Source organism: Octodon degus, unplaced genomic scaffold (assembly GCF_000260255.1).
Source record: "Octodon degus isolate 3935 unplaced genomic scaffold, OctDeg1.0 scaffold00040, whole genome shotgun sequence".
In the NCBI taxonomy this organism is placed as follows: Eukaryota; Metazoa; Chordata; class Mammalia; order Rodentia; family Octodontidae; genus Octodon; species Octodon degus.
Genome location: NW_004524616.1, coordinates 6572857 through 6594881, shown reverse-complemented (window position 1 = coordinate 6594881; position 22025 = coordinate 6572857). Strand labels below are relative to the sequence as shown.

General features: G+C 36.9%; 3 pseudogenes; all 3 read left to right on the top strand.

Moving 5' to 3' along the window:
• LOC105740910 overlaps nucleotides 1-3349 on the top strand; it is a 21754-nt pseudogene extending 18405 nt beyond the window's left edge.
• A 1181-nt stretch (nucleotides 3350-4530) lies between these two features.
• Nucleotides 4531-8848, top strand: LOC101573584 (annotated as a pseudogene).
• A 5030-nt stretch (nucleotides 8849-13878) lies between these two features.
• LOC101573186 lies at nucleotides 13879-15464 on the top strand (annotated as a pseudogene).
• The last annotated feature ends 6561 nt before the right edge of the window (nucleotides 15465-22025 follow it).

The window sequence follows — 22025 nt, the reverse complement described above, 5'->3', positions numbered from 1 at the left end:
TGCTTAGGCTGTAGCATAGGTATTGCTGCCTTTTGCCCAGGTTTACAGTGAACACCAGGAGCAAAAAAGCTCATTTGAAGAGTTGTGTATTTGCCACAAGGAAAGCACCTCAAAGTTAGAGCAAAGGAGACTAGAACTACTAAAAATGCTAGCATTAAAAAGAAGCCAACTGGTTTTCATCAGAACAATAAGAAATAGGCTTGACGCTATCTCAGGAATGTACAAGAGCCTATACTTTCCAGGCTCAAGGGTACAAAATTATAAAGATTTCATTATCAAAGAGAGACTTGAGCACTCTGTTCATTCAGCACCAGAGAAGGAAATGGTTTTAAAAAAAAGGTTCAGCCATCTAGACACTCAGAGACCACTGCAGGTATAATCTGAAGGGGTCTGGCTGTAGATCCTATATGTGGTGCTGGGTTTATAGAAATGAAGAATATCAGGGTTTTGTGATCAGGTAACCTTCTACTCTGACTTCAGAAGAGAGCTGTGGAAACCAGACAGTGAATTCCTGACAGTGTACTGTGTGAAGGTATGAGAGTGAAGCCAAAAGTGCAGTGGAGACCAAAGAAAGGGGGTGATACCAGAAGTGTGGAACATCTCTCAAGGAAAGCAGCAAATAATGAGCAGAAGCATCCCAAGAGAGAAGCCATGGATGCTAAAACCGACAATGCTATAAAGGCAGAGCTGCACTAGTCCTTTGGAGCTCATGGCCCTGAATGTTGGACATGGAGCTAGTGGATTTAATGTTCTCCTTCTTGATTTTGGTCTTGCATTGGTTCGGTTCCTCTCTTTACTCCTTCTCCTCATTTAGGAACAGGATTGTTTATCCTGAGCTATTGTCTGTTAAACTATTTAACTATCCTCTTGATTTTTACCTGAGTTCATAGTTAAGAGCTCTTTGAGTCTCAGAGGAGACCTTAGACTTGTACTTTTCAATAATTCTGTAACTATTATGATGTTAGCAACTCTTAGAAACAGACTGAATATATTTTGTATAATAATATGTATACGAGTGTTTGGAGGACCCAGAGGAAAAATTTTAAAGTTTAGATCTAGAATTCACCCCAATGCCTCCTATGTTCAAAGTGGGGACTTTGGAAGGTTATTGGATCTTTGGAGTGTGATATGCATTAGTGGACTAATTCACTGATGATTTCAGAGATCCATATGATGTTGAGAGGTAGTGTCTCCTTAGAAGAAGGAGATCATGAGAATCTGAAACACAGAAGCAGAATCACAAATGAGCTGAATCAGTGGCAGGCATATAGGTGTCTGGTAGTGTCATGGTTTGGGGTTTTCTTGGAAGGGAAACAATATGATACAGGACACATTTTACAATAGTATTTTATAATGAATCACCCAAGAATCACATACAATAAGTGCAGGAAATCTCTGCACACACACACTACATACTAAAGAATCCAGCCGAGGGCCTAGACCCTGATATCCTGCATGATTACAGCTGGAAACCTAGAGCTCACAAAAATGCCTCCCACAGACTGGTACAACCACTATGGAAATAAGTTTGGAGATTTCTTAAAAATCTGGGATTGTAGATGCCATTCAAGCCAGCTATTCCCCTCCTGAGTATTTTTCCAGAAGAACTGAAAGCATCATACCACAGTGATATATGTGCTCTTTTGTATATAGTAGCACAATTTGTCGTAGCTAAATCCTGGAAACAACCCAGATGCCCATCAACTGAAAAAGAGATAAAGAAGATGTAGCATTTTTACACAATGGAGTATTATTCAGCTATAAAACAGAATATATTTGAATCTTTTATCAGTAAATGAATGCAACAGAGAGCATACTTTTAAGTGAAATAAATCAGACCCACATGTACAAACATCCTATTTTCTTCTTAGTGTGAAAACCTGAAAGAGAAAATGAAAACTGAAGTGTACAGTACATACTGGGAAAATGGAATGAACTCATTCAAAAGGAAAGAGTTATTGAATTGAAGGAAAGGACAGGAGAAGGAGTGGGGGAAAGAGATTTATCAATGTATATAAGCAAGATAGTTTGGACAACTGTACTGTGCAATGCTTAGTTTGTTTTGTCTCTTTTTTCCAATTGTATTTTTCTCTTCTTAATTTCTTACATATCTCTTTCTTTATTCTTTCTTCCAATTTTGCATGCATATATCTGGTAATATGAATGACAGGTTGGAAGACAACACTATGCATTACAACAAATAATGTGAAATTCATATCACTTTGTTAAGTGAAACTCTGTACCACTTGTAATTCTTCAGATTTTAACAGTATTTTGTACTCTCCTTAAACATGAAAAAAAAATTAAAAACAACAATGCTTCCCACAAGTCCAAGTGGAGGCCTAGAGCCCACAACAACATTTCATGCAAGTCTACTTCATGGATCTGTGCTGGAAAGGCCGAAAGATCAGTGGTGGAAGCTAGGAAGACTATGCCAGTGGGATGAGGGATCTATGCTAGCAAGCTAAGGGATCTGAACTGGAGCTAGGCAACAATGCTTAAGGTAAGCACCAGATCTCCCCCAAAACTACCACAGCCATCCTCAGCAACAGTGAGGTCCCTCGTTCCTCTAGCAATGAGGAAAGCTGAGTTCCCATGAAGAAAGCCAACATGACAAGCTTCTGCATGAGGCTGAACAGTGTACCATCTTTTCATCTGGAACAGGAAGTGATGCTCAAGAAGAGAACCAAAACTCCTCTAGAGTTCAATGAGAAAGCCCCCATGACAAGGTCCTCCAGTAGAACTGCCCAAGAGAACTAGCAGCTTCCAACAGTTCCAACAGCTTCTCCAGATAGCATCGTAACAACATTTGGTAGCTTCTCCTGTTCTGTCTTTATGTTGCTGGGAACAATCCTCTGGTGGGCCTCCCACACCCTGAACCATGCTAGTTTAATTCAGGTGGATGTAATAAGTTGACCACCAGTTAAAAATCCACTACAGGTAGTGACCCTAAACAGACTGCTGGAGTCCCACTGCTGGGAAGAGTTGGGGGAACTGTTGGCATGGTTGGCCGCTTGTCTCTGATTGCAGAGGAGCTGGATAATGCACTGATTCTTAATGTAGCAAGTCCTGCTATAATGGGGGATGTGAGGGTAATTAGGTAAAGAAATACACTTTTGAAGGTGCTGGGAAAATACATGTGAGTCTTGGAGCATAATTCTTTAAAATATGCAGGAACTGAATAAAAGTGAAAGTGGCTTTCTTACAGAACATCATTTTTCAGACTTATTTGATCAACCGTTTGAAGAATATTAAGTTACTGCCTAAAGTGTTTGAATATTATGATGCCAATGAGGCATCATCGATTAATGAATCAGGAAGTGATAATGAACCCAAAGATGATTTTTAGACTTTTCAGATGATGAATTTCATTCCAAACTTGGAGAATTTGTTGAGGTGAATTTGGAAATTCCAATGCCCGCTCCTCTAGGTTTCCATTGACCAATATTCATCTGGTGTCAATTTGCCATTCAGACAGATACCAAGCAAGATATTTTACATTTCCTTGAATATTTCTAGAATTCTGAAATAACAGATTTGATTACAATGGAAACTAACAGATATGCAGATCAATCAAAGTCTTTTGGAATGTTAGGGAAATTTTCACACCAGAAGGACCAAACCAATAGATAATGCAGAAATGTTTGATTGTTTGTTTCTTTATTCACTCTCAATATTTTTCAAGGAATTATATATTAGCCAATATGTGAATGCTATTTGTCTAAGAAAGGCTACTTTAAAAACACTTTTTTCAATGAAGTGTTTTCTTTTATTGAAATATTATATTCATTTTGTAGATTATTCTACTTTCAATGCTATTGTTCACTCAAGTCCTTAACCAAGCAAAATTTATGGCCAGTTGTTGAAAATCTCAATAAAATATTTTTCACTGCACATATACTTGAAAGAAATATCACACCTGAAAAAAATCTAATGCTATGGAAGGATCTACTGAGAGGATCTACTGTGTCCTTTATACTGTATCCAGGATGCCAGAATTAGGACAGTGACAAACCCATCAGCAAGTGACTGATTTAGTAACCACCCACTCTTAATCCCAGCACACTTGATCCTAGCATTGTACTCTCTAGATCCAGCCACCTCTGAAAAAGGCTCATCTATTACCATGAGGTTTCAGGGGCACATCAAGACATAAACTCCAACATGCGCCATTTCTGCCTTCATGCTAGCAAATAATGGACTTAAATTGTGAGTCAAAATAAAATTCTCTTAGGGAGGCAAGATAGCTCAGCTGACTAAGTACCTGCTTAGGCAAACTTAGAGACTCTGGTTCGATCCCCCACACCATATGTTTCGCTGGTCTTGGCCCCAGAGTCCTGGCATGGTGGCATACACCTGTATCTCAGCACTGGAGAGGCTTAAAATAGGGGTTCACTATGAATTCAAGCTGCGTTATGAGACCCTTCAACAACCAAATACATTTAAATAAATAAATACCTCTCTTTTAAGTACAGGTTTTGGGTGTGTGTCTTAATAGTACCCAGGTGACTAAGACATTTGTTGCATAAGATGATCAAGCAGAATGTCAAAAAACCTGAAAGGTATGAATTTTAGGAGATATATATTCTCAATATACTACTTATCACAAAAACAAATTATATTTTTTTTATATTTTACTTTCCTCTTCATAAAATACCATAACTCAGGCCTCTTTTACAAAATTTTGGGCTTTTTATCTTCTCCTGACAATTATTTCTTTTTGTTATCTTTCTCCTCTCTAGTTGAAGATCACCTCTCCAATTATTATGTTTAATAATTGAAGTGTGAATGTGAATTTAAACCTTTTGCACCCAAATTTCAGATAGCACTCCTACACAAAAAATGAGAAATAAACAGAACTCATAACACACCCACACTATTCCAACATCTCTCATCCTCTCTTAAACAAAATTCTTCATTAACTGAATGCCAAGACAACATCTTTTTGTTCTCCTTTGCTTTTAATAGATATTCTGTCACTCTGTCAAGTCTCTGAATTCTTTTTTGTCTTTTTGAAAAAGAAAGGTTAAAGGAAACTATTGTATAAAAAAATTAACATGTACATGAAAGCAAATGCTGATATCAGATCAGGAGAAAAATTTACTCATGGAAACATACTATCAGTTATATAGTTTCCAGATACTTTGCCACTGTTTGATTAACAGAAATTTAGAATAAAACCACTTAATAGGTATGGAAAATGCTAAGGTGAAAAATATACAGCTGTATTTCTGCTCCTCCTGATTTCAGTAATATGAAAATGAAAACTTTATTTTACCCAGAATCTAAAAAGCAATGAATAATAAGAATAGGGGAAAGGTTATAGGAACTACTAAAACTGAGGTAAAGATAGTAACAAGGAAAGCATCACATTTGTATCACTTCTGTGCCATAATCATTTCATTATGCATGGTGTTAACCCCAGACAGGCGGGATTGAGATCCAGTGCGTCCTCCCAGCTGCATCACACTGAATAAATCATTTACGTCTGTGGATTCATGTTTTTTTAATTTGTAAAATGGATTCACTCACAAGCAATATCCCAAACATTTAGCCTTGATTTATAGTTCATTAACTACTGTACAGAAGAGTCCTGAAATCTAAGGTAATCATTTAACAAAGCAAAACAGGGGAGATGTTTTGAATTCTTAACAACAATCTGAAGTATTTTTAATACCCTATTATCTCAAGCCTCACAAAAGAGTACCCTCCCCCATCCAGTCAAGAGTCTGATGGCTTCTTTCATGGAGAAAATAAAAACCACAAAAATGAATTTTGATCTTTTTCACCCCACCAAATTTTACAGCCTTCCTATATTAACAGCCACATCCATCCTGTTTTAACAAAAGATATGACCATGCCTCTGCCCATGGTCAATCTCTGCACTATCACTCTGAATTAAATTCCCTCTCACCATTTTGCAACTCCTATGCAATATCAGTCCTCCATATCTCTGTGTGACTGATTGCTTCCCTTCTATGTAGCATTTCCATTAGGATACACTCTCTAGTATCTTCCTTATTAAAACTGAATAAACAAAAACACAGATGTAAATTCATCATTATAGACAGCTAAATTATATCACATCAGTTGACAAGGTTCCCTCTAGGGAATCATGCAGAAGATGAGAACGCATCAAAACTGTGGCTAGAGGTGCATTGGAAGATTAAAATCACAGTGGGCAGATTTATATGCTTACCAAAGGGATAAATGGAAGGACAATATTATTGGAACCACCCTTTTGAGATTCCCTGTATAAATGTACCATTATTGCATGAGCAGTGGGCATCCTCTCCCACCAACAAGGTCTAAGAGTACTAAAACTAAAGATAAGACTAAGACTAGATTACCAAACAAGGTTAATGATGTCACCCATGTGCTCTTGCTACTATTGAATCAATATTATAGCCATTTAGCTATACTTTTAACCTTATAGGTTCATTATAGTTTCTACCCACATTTTATCTACTCTTCATTTTGCTCTATATAATTTCCTCAGAGAAGCCAGGGAGATGGCTCAGTAGAATAAGTGCTTGCATGGTAAGCGCAAGGGTCTGAGTTCAATCCCCGGTTCTGCCAAAGCAAACAAAAAACAAAATTTCCTCAGAGAAGTGGGCTTGTTGACAACCCACCATGGACCCCTCCTGTCTCTCAGGAGCTACTTACTATATTCCTATTCCCCATTCCAATTTCCCAATACATCCTCCTATTTTTAATCTCTGCTGTTCCTAAGAATTCATAGCAACAAGATCTAGGAGAATGAGTGGCTCAAACCTGATAACAGACTATAAACAGGGCCACAGTGAACCAAAAGCTATATTAACACACCCATTTCTAGTCTATACCCTAAATTATTCATGAATAGATAAAATGGTGTGATGATAGGAAGGCAGACAGTTATAGACCAGAAGATTCAAGCAACAGAGCCATGATGTGAGGGGATTTCATACGTCATATAATTGCTTTGGGTCAGGTGGTGTAGCTCAGTGGCACAGCACCTGCCTGCAAAGCATGAGGCCCCGAGTTCAATTCGTGTGTGTGTGTGTGTGTGTGTGTGTGTGTGTGTGTTTATTCTGAAATCTGAGATCTCAGGTGCTCAAATGCAAAAGAAATAATTGATTTGCCAAGAAACTTAAATCAAACATAGACGGTTTCAATTCATACCACTTCTACCTCTGTCTAGGCATCCAGTTGCATACTTCATTTAGAAAGAGCACAACAAAAAATATTTAAAATATATAGAGACATCAAAAAAGGGAAGCATCTTAGCCCACACCTCTGTAACAAAATACTTTAGCATGGGTAATTCATAAACATCACAAATTTACTGCTCACAGGTCTGAAAGTCCAAGATCAGGTGTCAGCACGTTCACAGCTAACAGATCTTGTTCCTCACAGAAGATGTCTTCTTTGCTGCAAACAGTCTTCTCCCTCAGGGCCTTAATCTCATTCATGAGCGCAATGTCCTCATAACCTAGTCACCTCCTAAAACCCCGCCACTTCATACCTTACTCTAAGGCCTAGATTACTACCTATGGGTCTTAGAAGGGTAAACATTCAAATCACAGAAGAAGGGAAGATGAAAAGCAGGCAAGTGAAGAAAATACATTTCAAAAATAAATGCCCTGAAGTTTAAGAGTTCAGACGAATAATTTTCTATGGTTTCAAATCAATTTCAGACATTATTTATCTGAGGCAGTAGAGCCCAGAAAAGAGACAAATGACAATGAAAAGATAAGACAGCAGAAGCAGAAAAGTGAGTTGACTGTATACATAAAGAAAAAGAAAAAATGGATGAAGAGAAAAATAGATCTGTTAAAAACAACTAAGAACATATATAGCAATGCAACTATAGTTAACAATGTTATATCACTTATTTGAAATTTACTAAGAATAGATTTTATGTTATCACAAAATAAAAATTAAAAATAGAATAAGTATGGTAAATCATATTCATTATGACAGCCTAGATAAATTTATAAGTATAGTAAAACATAAAAATGTAGAAATGCCATGAAGATGTTAGACCAACAACAAAAAAGATCTATTGTGTGTGCATGTGTTTGTGTGTCTATTCTACATAAAGTAGAAATTTATAATGAACAGATGTGAAAAAATGCAAATGGCTTCTTTATTTCAAAATATAGAAAATAAATGTAATCTGGAAAGGCAAAGAACACTCCATTTCTCAGATGCCTCCAGAAAAAAAGAATGTCTTATAAATGATGGACACCACCATGTAACCTGATTGTAAGTTCAAGTGAAGAAAGAAAAATTTTTGAAGAAATCTGTGGTCATCCAAATGGAAAAAGGATCCTAGGACTGAAGGGTCAGGTTGCCTCAGATCCTCTACATCTACTCTCTATGCAAGGAGTCAAACAAAATGACATGTTTTCTTTGACTCCCCCAGTCATGAAGTCCAGACAAGCTATATTTCAATTATAATAGCAACTGAAAAATGTTACCAACCATACAAAAATTTAGCCTATCTATCTCAGGAAAGGGGCAACCTTTCTGTGGTCCGCTCTAGCGCTTTGCATTTCTCGGTCCTTTAGCGTGCCTGGTCGGATTCCCAGTGGCACTAATGTGGGCTCCTCGGAACATTCCCCCAGCAACGCAGTTGCTGCCCAGGCAGCGGGATCTATGGTCCGAAGGTGGAAAAATGCCACTGTGGAACGAGGAGTGCGGCGAGCCGCACGACCTCAATAGGCACTAGGGACATGTAGTGATTCTACTCAGAAGATTCACCCAGGCTTAGAGCTGACCCTGTTCCAGTACTGATTATGAGTCTCTGTTCATCACTTCTGTATTTATGTTGTGCATCTGGGGCAAGTACATTCGTTCGTAGATTCAGCTACATCCATCTGTCATCTGAAGGTACAAACCCAACATATCTTGGACCAAAAGTATAGCTAATTTTCTCCTCATGAGAAGGAAATGTTCGGTAAACCTTATTGGTAAGCTTATTTTACAGGGAATTTAACAAGAATTGATTTTGAAGAATCTGGTTTCTTTTCTTTTTGAATTTATTTGTAAAACAGCAACGACAGAAAAAGAACAGGGAAAGCATGAGAACAAGATGGACAGCACCTTTCTCCCTTTCTACTTGGTAAAGCTAAACACAAGACAAAAAGGTCAGTGATGAACAATGTCAAATAAAGCAGTGAAACATACTATTAACTTTCTTAGCTCTTTTGAAATCATATAAATATATCTATATATCTTTACTTTGCTGTTGACTATCAAATATTGGTACCTCTCAAGCTGCCTGTAGTGCTGTTCTATGTCTGTAGTACTGATTAATTCTAAAAGATATTAGCAAAAATGTATGTATTAGTCACTTGTACTAAGTATTTCTGTGCACAAGTGACCCCCAGTATCTTAGTACTTTACAAAAACAAATATAACAAGTAAACTTTTCTTAGTTTAATACTGCCTACAATTTTTTTTTATGTTGGATTACCACTGAAAGATTTTTGAGACCTAATGTTAAATGATAACATCTCTGCCTTCCAAAATAAATTTGTGGACTTGTGTTACTAGTTCATGATGAAGTGTACAGAATTGAAAATAAGCACTTGGAAAGCTGTATCTGACATCATCACAATCTTTTTATGTATTTTTATTTATAACTGTTTTCATGTTTGCAGACCATGATGATTACGTTTGTCATGACGAATCGGTACACGTATGTAACACAGCTTAATTCTTTTTTTGTTCCCTATTCCTCCTCTCCCACACTGCTTTTTTCAATTCTCAGTCCCTGTCCCATTTCAAAAGCTCTATCTCCATTTTTCCTCTGTTAATTCATTTTCATCCACTTTTCCTTCTCTCCATCCCCTCTTACTGCATCTCTTGTTTTTTAAAGCATATCTTTAAATTACTTTTCTGCATCTGACTTAAAATTTTATTTTAAACTGCTCATTCACTATAGACATAGAACAGCACTACAGAAAGCTTGAGAGGTACCAATATATAAGAGTCAATAGAAAAGTAAAGATGCATATATTTATACATATAAAATTTTTCTAGAAGCATTTCTAAGAACTTGGGAATTTCTTCTTTCTTCTTCTTTTCCTTACCCTCATACCCTAGCCACAAAAAATGAGAGACTCTTCCTTGAATTTCCTATGGTTTTGAGCTGGTTGTGTGTGTGTGTGTGTGTGTGTGTGTGTGTGTGTGTGTGTCTATGATTTATAGCTCTGTAATCTTCATTTTTTGATGTTGTTATAGGATATGCGAAAAGTAGAGTTTGTTGATAGCCTTTCTGAGTATCATGCCTGAAATGGAAATTCCACTTAAAACAAGCTTACAGAAAAATTCAGATTCTTTCATTTCACATACTCTTTTCTCTCAAGAACCCAAGTTGACTGAGAGATGAAGTGAATTCTGGGCAGTGAATGGATAAGGATGAAACTTGAGCAGATTGCTGCAGTCTTACTTATTTTCAGGGTAAAGAAATGAAGACAGCATGGAACACCCTGGCTCACAGGTGCTTTGAGGTGGCATGAAAGCCTGTACATGCTCCAAGCTAAGGACCTCACTCCTAGGTACTGCAGGAATATACGGTGGCTGGAGCTGAGAGCCTGACCTCAGGCTGTGCCAGTCATGGAGCTACACAGGTCACATGATGGCACAATGAGCCAAAGCTTCACGGATCAAGGAAAGAGAATACCAGGTCCCTTAGCCTTATTTATTAACTAAGTGAACTTGCTAACTTCCTTCTAAATAATGAAGAAATAATCCCCCAAATTTTACTGAAGTATAGCCAGACTTGGTGTGAGGTTACTAAATGCAGAATTAATTTTGTTTTCACAAATGGAAAATGTGATTTCTTACACAGCCAGTATCACAGAAAGATTGGACCAGCTTTATATTTGTTGAGCATAATTCTCAAAAAGTTAATTTCATTAAAGACCTGAAGCCTTATAATATAGTCATTGACATTATTCCCATTTCCTAGATGAGCAATCTGATGCTAATAGATATTTGTCTCAAAATTTGCCATTACATTCTGGCAGAGCTGGTGCAACCTAAGGATTTACAACTTTTGTAGAATTGGTATAATATATGGAAAAAATGGTATTCCAAGTTGGAAATTTGGTATTGGACATTATTGCTGTTATACTATCTAATACACCATAAACATTTAAAATATTAATTACCAATATCCCTATCATTCTTAACTTTCAGATTGATGCATAAAACTAGAAAAAGAACAGCAATAAAAATTCACATTTATTTGGAAGTCACAGTCAAAACTCACATACATCTTTGCCATAACATTTGGTGAAATGGGACTTGAAATTTCATGAGTAGAAATTCTTTCTTAAATATTAACCTCAGATCTCTCACTTAGGAAAATCAAAATTTACTTCATCTTTTACAAGTGAACAATTTCCAGTAGGTCTCACATGCATTAACCTTCAACTAGGAGCACTTTTCAAAGTTTCTGGCTTAGTGGAGGCATGTATGTAATGGCTGTAAGTAATCTTTTGTTTCAAAATGATACTAAACCAATGTAAATGCTGGGCTTTGGAGGTACACAAATATAATGGTGTACCTGCTTACTAGCTATCTAAAAAAAGAATTCACCTTTGAGAGCACCTGTTGCTTGATTGTATTGTCAAATGCTTGTGAGACAACAAAGTGAGGTGAAACATTTAAAGCATGTATAGAACACTCAGGACATTGGAAGGGTCCCGCAGCTTAATACTTGGTTATGATTTTATTTTAATTTGCTTTATTTCATCTGCCATATCAAGATCATGCTATTTTCTCCAAGGAAGGAAATTAAGAAATATATTTTAAGATATTGAAATTGTAGAGAAATATTTCTTGGTTAATTAATATGAGTTTTATTATGAACCATCCATTGCATTGAGTATTTCTTTTATTCCTATAGCCCAACTTTGTGTCCATTAGTTCAATAACTATTTCCTGGGAAACAACTTGCCCTAGACTGAGCCTCTGAGATTTAAAATAGGTAGACATTACCTCTACTCTAAAGAATAGGATTTCTGAGGTAATAAGGAGCTTATTCTGATCATAAATTATGACCATAAAGATACATGAAGTTTTACTTTTGCAACTCCTATAGCACCTGAGCTCTGTTTATGTTTAATGGAATCTTGTAAAGTTTAACTGAATTTCTTCCAAACCCCAACAGCTCCATAGTTTAAGTTTAAAGTTCTCCTATAATATCACAGCCCTTCATAACCCTCCTTATTGTATTCAAAGATGGCTGGAATAGTTTCAGAGGTATTTTTCTTATTTTTCCTGTGCAGATTTAAACATGTCATCAATGTCACTACAAACTCAATTCACCTATAAAATCCTTCTTTAGTCTAGAGAGTCCATCTTTGTTTTGATTAAGCATTAAAAAGAAAAATAAAAAATTCTGAAAACAGAAGAAAGGAAGGAAGAAGAGAAGCATAATAGGCAAATACAGAAAACAAGTTCTTGGAAGAATTATCACGAAGACATAATTATTATGCATTAACAGTAGACAACTAGCATTAGTCCAAGGAAGCTATATTCTCTACTTCAGACAATGTGGTATTCATTTATAAATTCTTGACAGCTCTTTGGATGAAGTATGTATAATAATTTTATAGCAACCCATTATCTGACTGAATGAACTTTAATTTTAATTATATGCTTGAAATAATTTTCTCAAGTCCTAAACATACTTCTTTCAAATTTCTGGCCTACATTGAAAGAGTCATTAAAAAGATTAAAATGAGTGTAAAAGCTCCCCTTTATTTATTTATTTATATACTTCTCTGTCTTGCCTATCTATCTAAAGAATGTTGCTTTGTTTGATCAATTGAGCCTAAGTAATTGTTTTTAAAAAATACATTTACCCCACAGGAAGGAACATCTACCACTATCCTGTCCAACCACAGGTTACGTGAATGTGCCAAGAAATTCTGATGAGGAAATGCTGGAGACATGTATTACTCATTATGAGGAAGGTACCAAGCAGAGGATCCTGGGAGATAGTACTAAAAGAACCTACACCACACTCTCCACGCTTAATTCTTAAAGATTTCAAACCTAAATGTCTGTAATTTTTTCTCTACCCACTTCCTTACAAATGCTATTCTTTTATAACAGTATGCTAATTATCTTTTTCACACTGGAATAAGAGGGTTTGGTTGCAGCTTGTGAGATGAAATAATGGAGCCATTCTCCCACTATGCCAATACAAACAGCTCCATTGTAAGGCCAAGTGCAAAGAGTTTTCTCAGAAAATATAAAATAATAGTTCAGGACCCTTTAAAGATGAAGAAAAGATTGGGCTGCTGAAAACGATGGGACAAATCAGGACTCACCCATTAAGTTTTTGGTTATACAGGGGCTTTTGATTGAATGTAAACTCCATCAGAAAGCAAAATTTAAACTAGCAGTAAGACAGCAAAATGAAGCCCTTCCTTTTGGAGAGGATGTTCTTATTTTAACCTGATATTGAAGACTGAGGAATCTATTACAGGCTTCACTAGTCTTATCCAATACTGAAAACTATGTGCAGCACAAGAGGCATAGCACACCAGCAGAGGAGAGTAGAGTCAGGCTGTTTCAAGCTAGTGCTGCCAGAGGGCCGGGCAACAGCTGTACTTTTTGGTCCCTCATCTTACCTCCATAAAACAAAACTGCCCTGAATACATGTTTAGAATAGCATGGGAGTCTTTACTCAAGATTAAATCCAATTCCTCTGAAACAACAGGGAATAATGGGAATGTGAGAACTTCATTGAGTACACTGAGAGTGGATCTCTGTTTGCAACTTTCCCCTTTTCAGGATATTGGCCCAATCATGGTGCCAAATGAAGATTTTTCAAGGGTGAGGTCCCATAGTTAAAGGATGCACTGTACAATGCATCCTCAACAAGAACAGGCAGCATGGAGCAGAACAGAGCACAAGAGCACAAGAAAAAGAGCCCAAGTGCCAACTGCATCTTTATTGTATAATTATTATACAAGATGTTATCTCACTTTTTCACAATGGGTTTGCTGTGAGAGCACAGGTGTAGTGAAAACCACCGCTAAAGGAAAGCCAAAGACTCACATTAATATTGTCGTCACTGGACACGTGGACTCCGGCAAGTCCACCACCACTGGCCACCTGATCTACAAATGTGATGGCATCAACAAAGAACCATTGAAAAATCTGAGGAGGCTGCTGAGATGGGGAAGGGTTCCTTCCAGTATGCCTGGGTGCTGGACAAACTGAAAGCTGAGTGTGAGCGTGTTCTCACCATTAACATCTCCCTGTGGGAAATTTTAGACCAGCAAGTATTATATTACCATCACTGATTCTCCTGGACACAAAGACTTTATCAAAAACACGATTACAGGCACATATCAGGCTGACTATTCTGTCCTGATTGCTACTGGTGGTGTTGGTGAGTTCAAAGCTGGTAGCTCCAAGAACAGGCAGACTCATGAACATATCCTTCTGCCTTACAGTCTGGGTGTGAAACAACTAATTGTTGATGTTAACAAAATAGATTTCACAGAGACATCCTACAACGAGAAGAGATATGAGGAAATTGTTAAGGAAGTCAGCACCTACATTAAGAAAATCAGCTGCAACCTTGACACTGTAGCTTTTGTGCCAATTTATGGTTGGAATGGTGACAAAATGCTGGAGCCAAATGCTAATATGCCTTGGTTCAAAGGCTGGAAGGTCACTTATAAAAATGGTAACACCACTGCTTGAAGCTTTGACTTGCATCCTTCCACCCACTCATCCAACTGATAAGCTTTTGTGGCTACCTCTCCAGGATATTTACAAAATTAGTGGTGTTGGCAATGTCCCTATGGGCTGAGTAGAGATTGGTGTTCTCAAATCTGGTATGGCAGTCACCATCGTTCCAGTCAATGTCATAACTGAAGTTAAATCTGTTGAAATGCACCGTGGAGCTTTGAGTGAAGCTCTTCCTGGGAACATTGTGGGCTTCAGCATCAAGAACATGTCTGTCAAAGATGTCTGGTGTGGCAATGTTGCTGGTGACAACAAAAATGACCCACCAATGGAAGCAACTGGTTTCACTGTTCAAGTGATTATCCTGAACCATCCCAGCCAGATCTGTGCTGGCTATGCCCCTGTACTGTATTGTCCACAGCTCATACTGCTTGCAAGTTTGCTGAACTGAAAGAAAATATTAACCACTGGTCTGTAAGAAGCTGGAAGCTGGGCTCAATTTTTTGAAATCTAGTGATATTGCCATTGCTAACATGGTTCCATCAAGCCTGTGTGTGGTGAGAGCTTCTCTGATTACCCACCTCTGGGTCATTTCACTGTTCACAATACGAGAGAGACAGTTGCTGTGGCTAATGACTTAAAGCTATGGATAAGAAGGCTGCTGCAGCTGGCAAGGCCACCAAGTCTGCCCAAGAAGCTCAGAAGGCTAAGTGAATATTATCCCTAATATCTGCCAAGTCTTAATCAGTGGTGGAAGACCAGTCTCAGAGCTGTTTCTCTCAATTGGCCACTTGAGTTTAATAGTAAAAGACTGGTTAGTGATCACAATGCATTGTAAAACCTTCAGAAAGAAAAGACAATGTTTTGTGGACCATCTTTTTTGTGTGGCAGTTTTTAAGTTATTAGTTTTTTTTTTATTTTATAGAGAAATAAATAGCAATGAGACAGTTTCAAAAATGATTATTAGGACAATTTGAATAATTAATACATTGTACATTATTATCTTCTTAGTGGTTATCCATAGTACAAGAAGCAGACAGGATATCCTGTCCAAGCACTATTAGTACAAATTTTTCTTCTCATTGAATTAAGCAAAAGTAGCTGTGTATCTATCCTAACTATTCTGTATATAAAAATACAAAATGGTCCTTCATTTGTATCCCCTTTTTTTGTTTAGTCCTATCAGAGATGGGTATTCCATTGGCATCTAAATACTATAGGTGCATGAATTCAGCAAAACAATCCAACACAGTCCAGCAGTGCACAATAGTAGTCTTCTCCAGTCAGATTTGAAAAGGCACGTATAATGTCATGAAAATGGGCTTTTCTGAGATAGAAGGCTTCAGATCATTTGTTTTGTTGAGGGAATGCCTTTGTTTAAAAGAACTAAAATAAATTCCTTTAACCTATAAGTTTTATATTGAGAATGTTATTACCAAAACTGTTAACATACACTTCTCAGAATTCCAGAAGAAATTGTAAAGAGAAGTATTATTTTTATTACTTTTTTAAAAAATTAATTTTATTGGGAAAGAAATAGCAAAGAGACAGTTTTAAAACAGGTTAGTAGGACAGTTACAATAATTAATACATTGCATAGTTGTCTTCATAGTAGTTACTCATAGTACAAGGTACAGACATGATATCTTGTCTAAACACTGTTAATGCAAATCTTTCTTCTTACTGAACTCAGATAAAGTAGCTGCACATCTATCCTATTTTGTATATACAGAGATATGTGTATGTGTAATTATTTTTCACTACAAAATGTTCCATTTATATTCCCATTTTTTTTAGTTTTGTCAGAGATGGGTATTCCATTGCCATTCAAATATAGATGCATGAATTCAGCAAAATAATCCAATATAGTCTAGTAGTCCATAATAATAGTGAGTTTATCTGCAGAACTGGCAATGACAGAAGTTGTTGACTTGAGCCTTTTACAGCTTAGCATATTAATGTGGCTTTACTTTTTATACATCGTTTTTATACTTTTCTGCTGAAGGGTTAAGACCAAAATAAAGCAAGCCCTATATACCAATAAATGTAACTGTTGGATCTGACAAGGTCAGTCAAACCCCCTCACGACTTACCCTGAAACCGTGTACAGCAGTTTTCACCCTGAGTAACTACATATGCTGACACCTGTGAACAAAGCCACTGCACCAATGACAGCAATGTGTAATACTGGGGCCACGCTTGGAATGCCTGTCATTCTGGTAAGAGAAGTATTATTTAGTTGTTTCTTAAAACCATTTGTTGAGATCAAGCAATGAATAAATATGCAAATTAGTCAAAGTGCTTCTATAAAGGGCTAACTGAATATTGTCCTTTTGTATAGCCCATTTCATGTCTACATTGAGCCTAGAACTGGACCAAATGCACCAACAAGAGATAAACGCTATATTTGTTTCAAAGGCCTTAGGTGATGTGATGTCATGCATGCAGGACAGTGACGTAATGAGCACAGTTGCTCAGTGTCTCTTGAAAGAGCTACCTATTCTGGACACAAAGAGAGCAAATGGTAGGGTTCACATGGCTTTCATTGCTGCTTGGGAGGAGATCCGTATATTCTGAACACGGACAGAGAGAAATTATAGTGCTTGTGTGGTTTTCCTGGGGTAGGAAAAAAAAAATCACCAGTGCTTTCCACAGTGGAACGTCTGTACAAAGGTACCACCCAGGAGTAATTCTACATGTGAACAACTTTCTTTGGAAAAATCCCTGACTGCAATTCAGTTTTTGATGCACGAAGTGTTCAAGTGAGTTCACAGAGAACACCTTCATAAATCAGGCAAAAAAAAAAAAAAAAGTTTTGATTTTGGCAAGTCACTAGTCATGACCTCAGAGATGGGGTAAATTTCTACAACCCTCCTTTGGTACTTATTTCTGATCTCTATGACTTCAGATCATGGTAGCCAAAATAAATTAAATATAAAATTCATTTTCTGATCAGAAAGTGAGTTTCCTTGGAAGGTAGAGTTTGTTGTTATTGACTTTTCAGTAATGATTGGAGAAAACTCTACAGAAATGTTGCTTATTTGTAGGTTTTCCTTGGTATTTTTGTTTTTAAATAATGTTGAAAGGTTCTTTATGGCTATAATTGGATGACAAGGCCAATTATATTTTAATTTTATTCCCACCTTATATTGATAAGTGACACTGCCAGTAACAGTTTCCTCTTCTATATTCTGCATGGACTGAGAACATAAATTCAGTTCAACTGACAGTACAAAACTGTAAAGTTATAAAATAAACTTAAATGACAATGATAGAGTTGAGGGTCATTCTTCCTTGCCCTAATCCTTGTACTGTTATTTTTAAAATACACATTTATAGAATGCAACAATAATCAAGAACATGTGTTAAAGCTACAAATCTTATATTACAGTTAATAGCAGCAGTGCCAAGCCAAGTTTTTGAAAAAGTTATCCTTTTCTTGTTACATGAGCTACTCAATTGGAACACAAAGAAATCATTTTGCATTAAAACATAGATCATAATCACTCAGAAAGAAAACTAATTTTGGCTCTTGGACTTGGGAAAAATAAATCAAGGAATGATGTAGGAAAAAGGGCATAGATTAGTCACAGCTGATCTCCTTCTATAGTGAATTTAATTTATTCAGCAATGTAATTCTCAGAAACTCTTTGAAAATAGCTACTTTCATCAAAATACAGCCCTATGTTTTATTAATGTGGTTATCTAACTTTAAAAGGATAAAAAAATTACCTTATGAGTAAAACTGAGAAAAATACATACAGAACTTAAGAAGCTTAACCATACAAAAGATAAAGAATTTTCACTTTCATTTGTATTGGAGTTTCCATCAGTCACTGAAGAGGTATCTGGTTGGTGCACTCATGTCCCCATCTATGATGTTTTGATGACTCTATTATGTGGCAATCATTCTGAATTAAGTTCTACATATTTAATATGCTCTGCACAAACAGAAGCTTTGAACAAGAGACTGTGGTTCATTCCTTTCCCCTTCATTCTTTCCCGTATGACTAACTTTCACAGGAGGCACATGGTTTGAGAAGGCATTTAGGAACTTCTTTACTTTGTGTGTTGAGTATCTACCATATCACACACTCTGATGCTTGCTCAGAATAAAGCAATGAGAAAAACAGATGTGAGTCCTTCTCTGCATGGAGCTCAGAATCTGCTGAATTAAAACAGAAAATTCTACACTGAACCTAACAAGCTGGTGATGCTGCATATAGGGGAGATCTAAGTGCTTTAAGAGCAGGCAGGAGGCTCCAGAGAAGATGACAATGAGGTGCTCTGAGACTTACAGGATGAGCAGAAGTTATTAAAGTATGCTACAGTCTCTGTTTATATGAAGAAACCTAATCTTAAGGAAAAATATAAATTAATTTGTCATTTTATGCATCCAATACCCGAACCCATAAATATGAGGAACAAGGTCAATGAATTCTTAGCCAGAGGCTTAGCTCTCCTGAGAGCTCTGGACACTTGAAATATGTGTTTTCCTTTCCATCCTAACCTCAGTTCTCAACTTTGTCTACAAAACAGAAAATAAAAGCCTTAGGTATTGTTTGTGGTTACTGATTACTGACATCTTTCTGTATTACATTTTTCTTACCAACATCTTTCCTCAACAAGGAAAGTCAATATATAGAAATCCATACCTTCATTTTAGAGAAGCAGTTCTTAGCCCTTGCTACAAATCAAAGGATTCATAAAACTGTATCTTTACCTTCTATTTACTTTCCTAACCTCTAAAATGCAGGTAGCATTTTCTTTGTTATGAGTATAACAATAAACCACAGAAATGTTTTAACACATTCCTGTATCACTGATAGAAACCAAAGATATTTTCTTAAATTCTTGTTGCATACTCCTGAAAGATTTGGGGATTTGCCCACTGAATTGGAAATTGCAATGGCCATTAGACCTGCCACTAGACCATATGTGATTGTGATCTTTCTGCTTACAGCCACTCATGACTGATCAACTACCTGACATATAATAGTCAGTCTACCCCTAAAGGATGACAGGTTCTTACTCTGGTGGCCAAAGCATGTGTGATATCCTGTTAGTGTCTACTACAACTATTTATTTATTGAGATTTAGAAAAGAAGTATATCATCTTTATTACTGGTTTAAATTTCTCAAATCTAGCTAGCTCCAAGATTCCTTAAATTCTTTTTAAAAATGTACTATATTGCAATGAGGTATAAAATTATACAAACCTGTTTGCCTAGATTGAGTGGGGAGGGATTGGAGGAAGATAGCTTGAAGGTAGAGTGTTTTGAATTGGGATAACAAAAATGACCTAAGTTTGATCGTTGTTATATTTGTATAGCTCTGTCAATGTGCTACAATAAAGTCTTGCATTTTAAGTTCATAAACTGTGTGGTATGCAGATTTTTAGTTTAATGATACTTTTTTAAAAAGTGTATCCTACTTTATCTGAACAATAAATCTCATCATTAATTTGCTTACATTTAAAATTGTATCAGTTAATTCCAAGCCTATACAAAAAATACCACAATCTAGGTGGGTTACACACAACTGAAATTTACTGCTCAGAGCTCTTGAGGCTGGGAAGTCCAAAATCAAGATACTCACAGATCTGAGCTCTGTTGAGAGCTCTCTCTATAGGTCTCCAATGACACCTTATCACCGTACCCTCAAGTGGTGGCAGGGCATACTACATTCTCTGCAGATAGCAAAACTCTTACATGGTACCAAATCCCCATCATGTCATAGACAGGAAGTCAAACAGACAAATGAACAGGTATTAATAAGGCCATCTGTTAAGAATTTAAGGAAAACACATAAGATGGAACTAATTGCTTGCCAAGAGGTTTGGCAACTGAGCTCTAAATTTTAGACATAAAGGACAAGCTGCAGATAGACAAACAAAAGGAGATATGGAGAGGCTGGGGAGAGAGCTCAGCAGTCTAAGGCAAGCACAAAGACCCGGGTTCGACTTCTAGTACCACATGCTGGGCAGGCCTAGAACCCCAGGTGCATTAGGCTAGCCACCAAAACTGCGCATGGTGGGACATGTCTGTAATCCCAGAACTGGGGAGGCTAAAACAGGAAGATCACTACAAGTCTGAGCTGCATAGTGAGACCTTGTACCAAATAAATGGATGAATGAATAAATAAATAAAATATATTTTTTAAAAAAGGAGATATGGAAATCAAGGACAAAAGCAACAGCTCTCTAAAAGGCCTACACACTTGGCAGCCTATTAGGCAGCCTGTTCATCTCCTTTCTGTTCAACCAGCACCACTGTGAAGGAAGCAATATTGATCCAGAAATATTCTAATTGCAGCTGAGGTAAAGGGTATAGACATCTGACTTGAAGCTGTTGTTGGCAGCAGCAGACACTACTTGGTACTTCAGGCTTGGGTGTACTGATACATCACAACATTCTAGACACACATAATGTTGGATATTGCTGGATTCCCCACTGCTGCAGCCTAACATGGACAAATGACTCAAATAATGACCAATATGAACGTAACTTAGAGTAGGTAATGAAATAGGATGAAGTTTATACCTCTCTCAGCCACAAAGTCAAGCAAAAGGAGAACAACTCAAGAATTACAATGTGGTTTACAGACAATTTCAAGGAGTGATTCTCCCCCTTGCTCTTTGCCACTGACCCCTCTTCATTTCAGCATATATATAATGCCCTAAAAATTAGATGAAGCTCCAGGTAAAGATGGCAAATGTCCAAATTGACTGAAATAAAGGTCCTATTAACCAGTGGACTGGGAATTTGAATTAGAAGATAATTTGTTATGACAGAAGGAAGAGTTATTTCTACTACTGAATAAGTTAGGGAAGTAAGACTTGCACTTTCTACACCTTGAATAATACTACTCTGAAATAATTGGCAGCCTACTTATGCAGTAAGTTAGAGATTTTCTAGGTAAGCCAAAAAAGGAAGTAGGACAATATGAAAGTACAGTACAATGACAGTCTCCAGAATCTTACTTAATGGAAAAGGCAAAGGAAAGGAGCCAACACATATTACAGAATCAGACAGGCCAAGGAGCTGTGAGAGTTCACCATGGGATGGAGAATTAGGAAGGGTGACCTACACACCACAAGAGAAACAGGGCAGTGGGAGGCAGGACCAGAAGGTGGGGGGGTGTTTCTATTGTGGGAGTTAGAAGCTTGAGTTCACAGAAGATGTCATTATTTTTGAATCCAAGTTTTAATGTCTTCCTGTAGGGCCTTGATTAATTTACTGGAAACTCAGTTTCCCTCTTGGTAAAACTGAGTTCATGATGGTACATACCTCATAGTTGATTTCAGAATTACATGA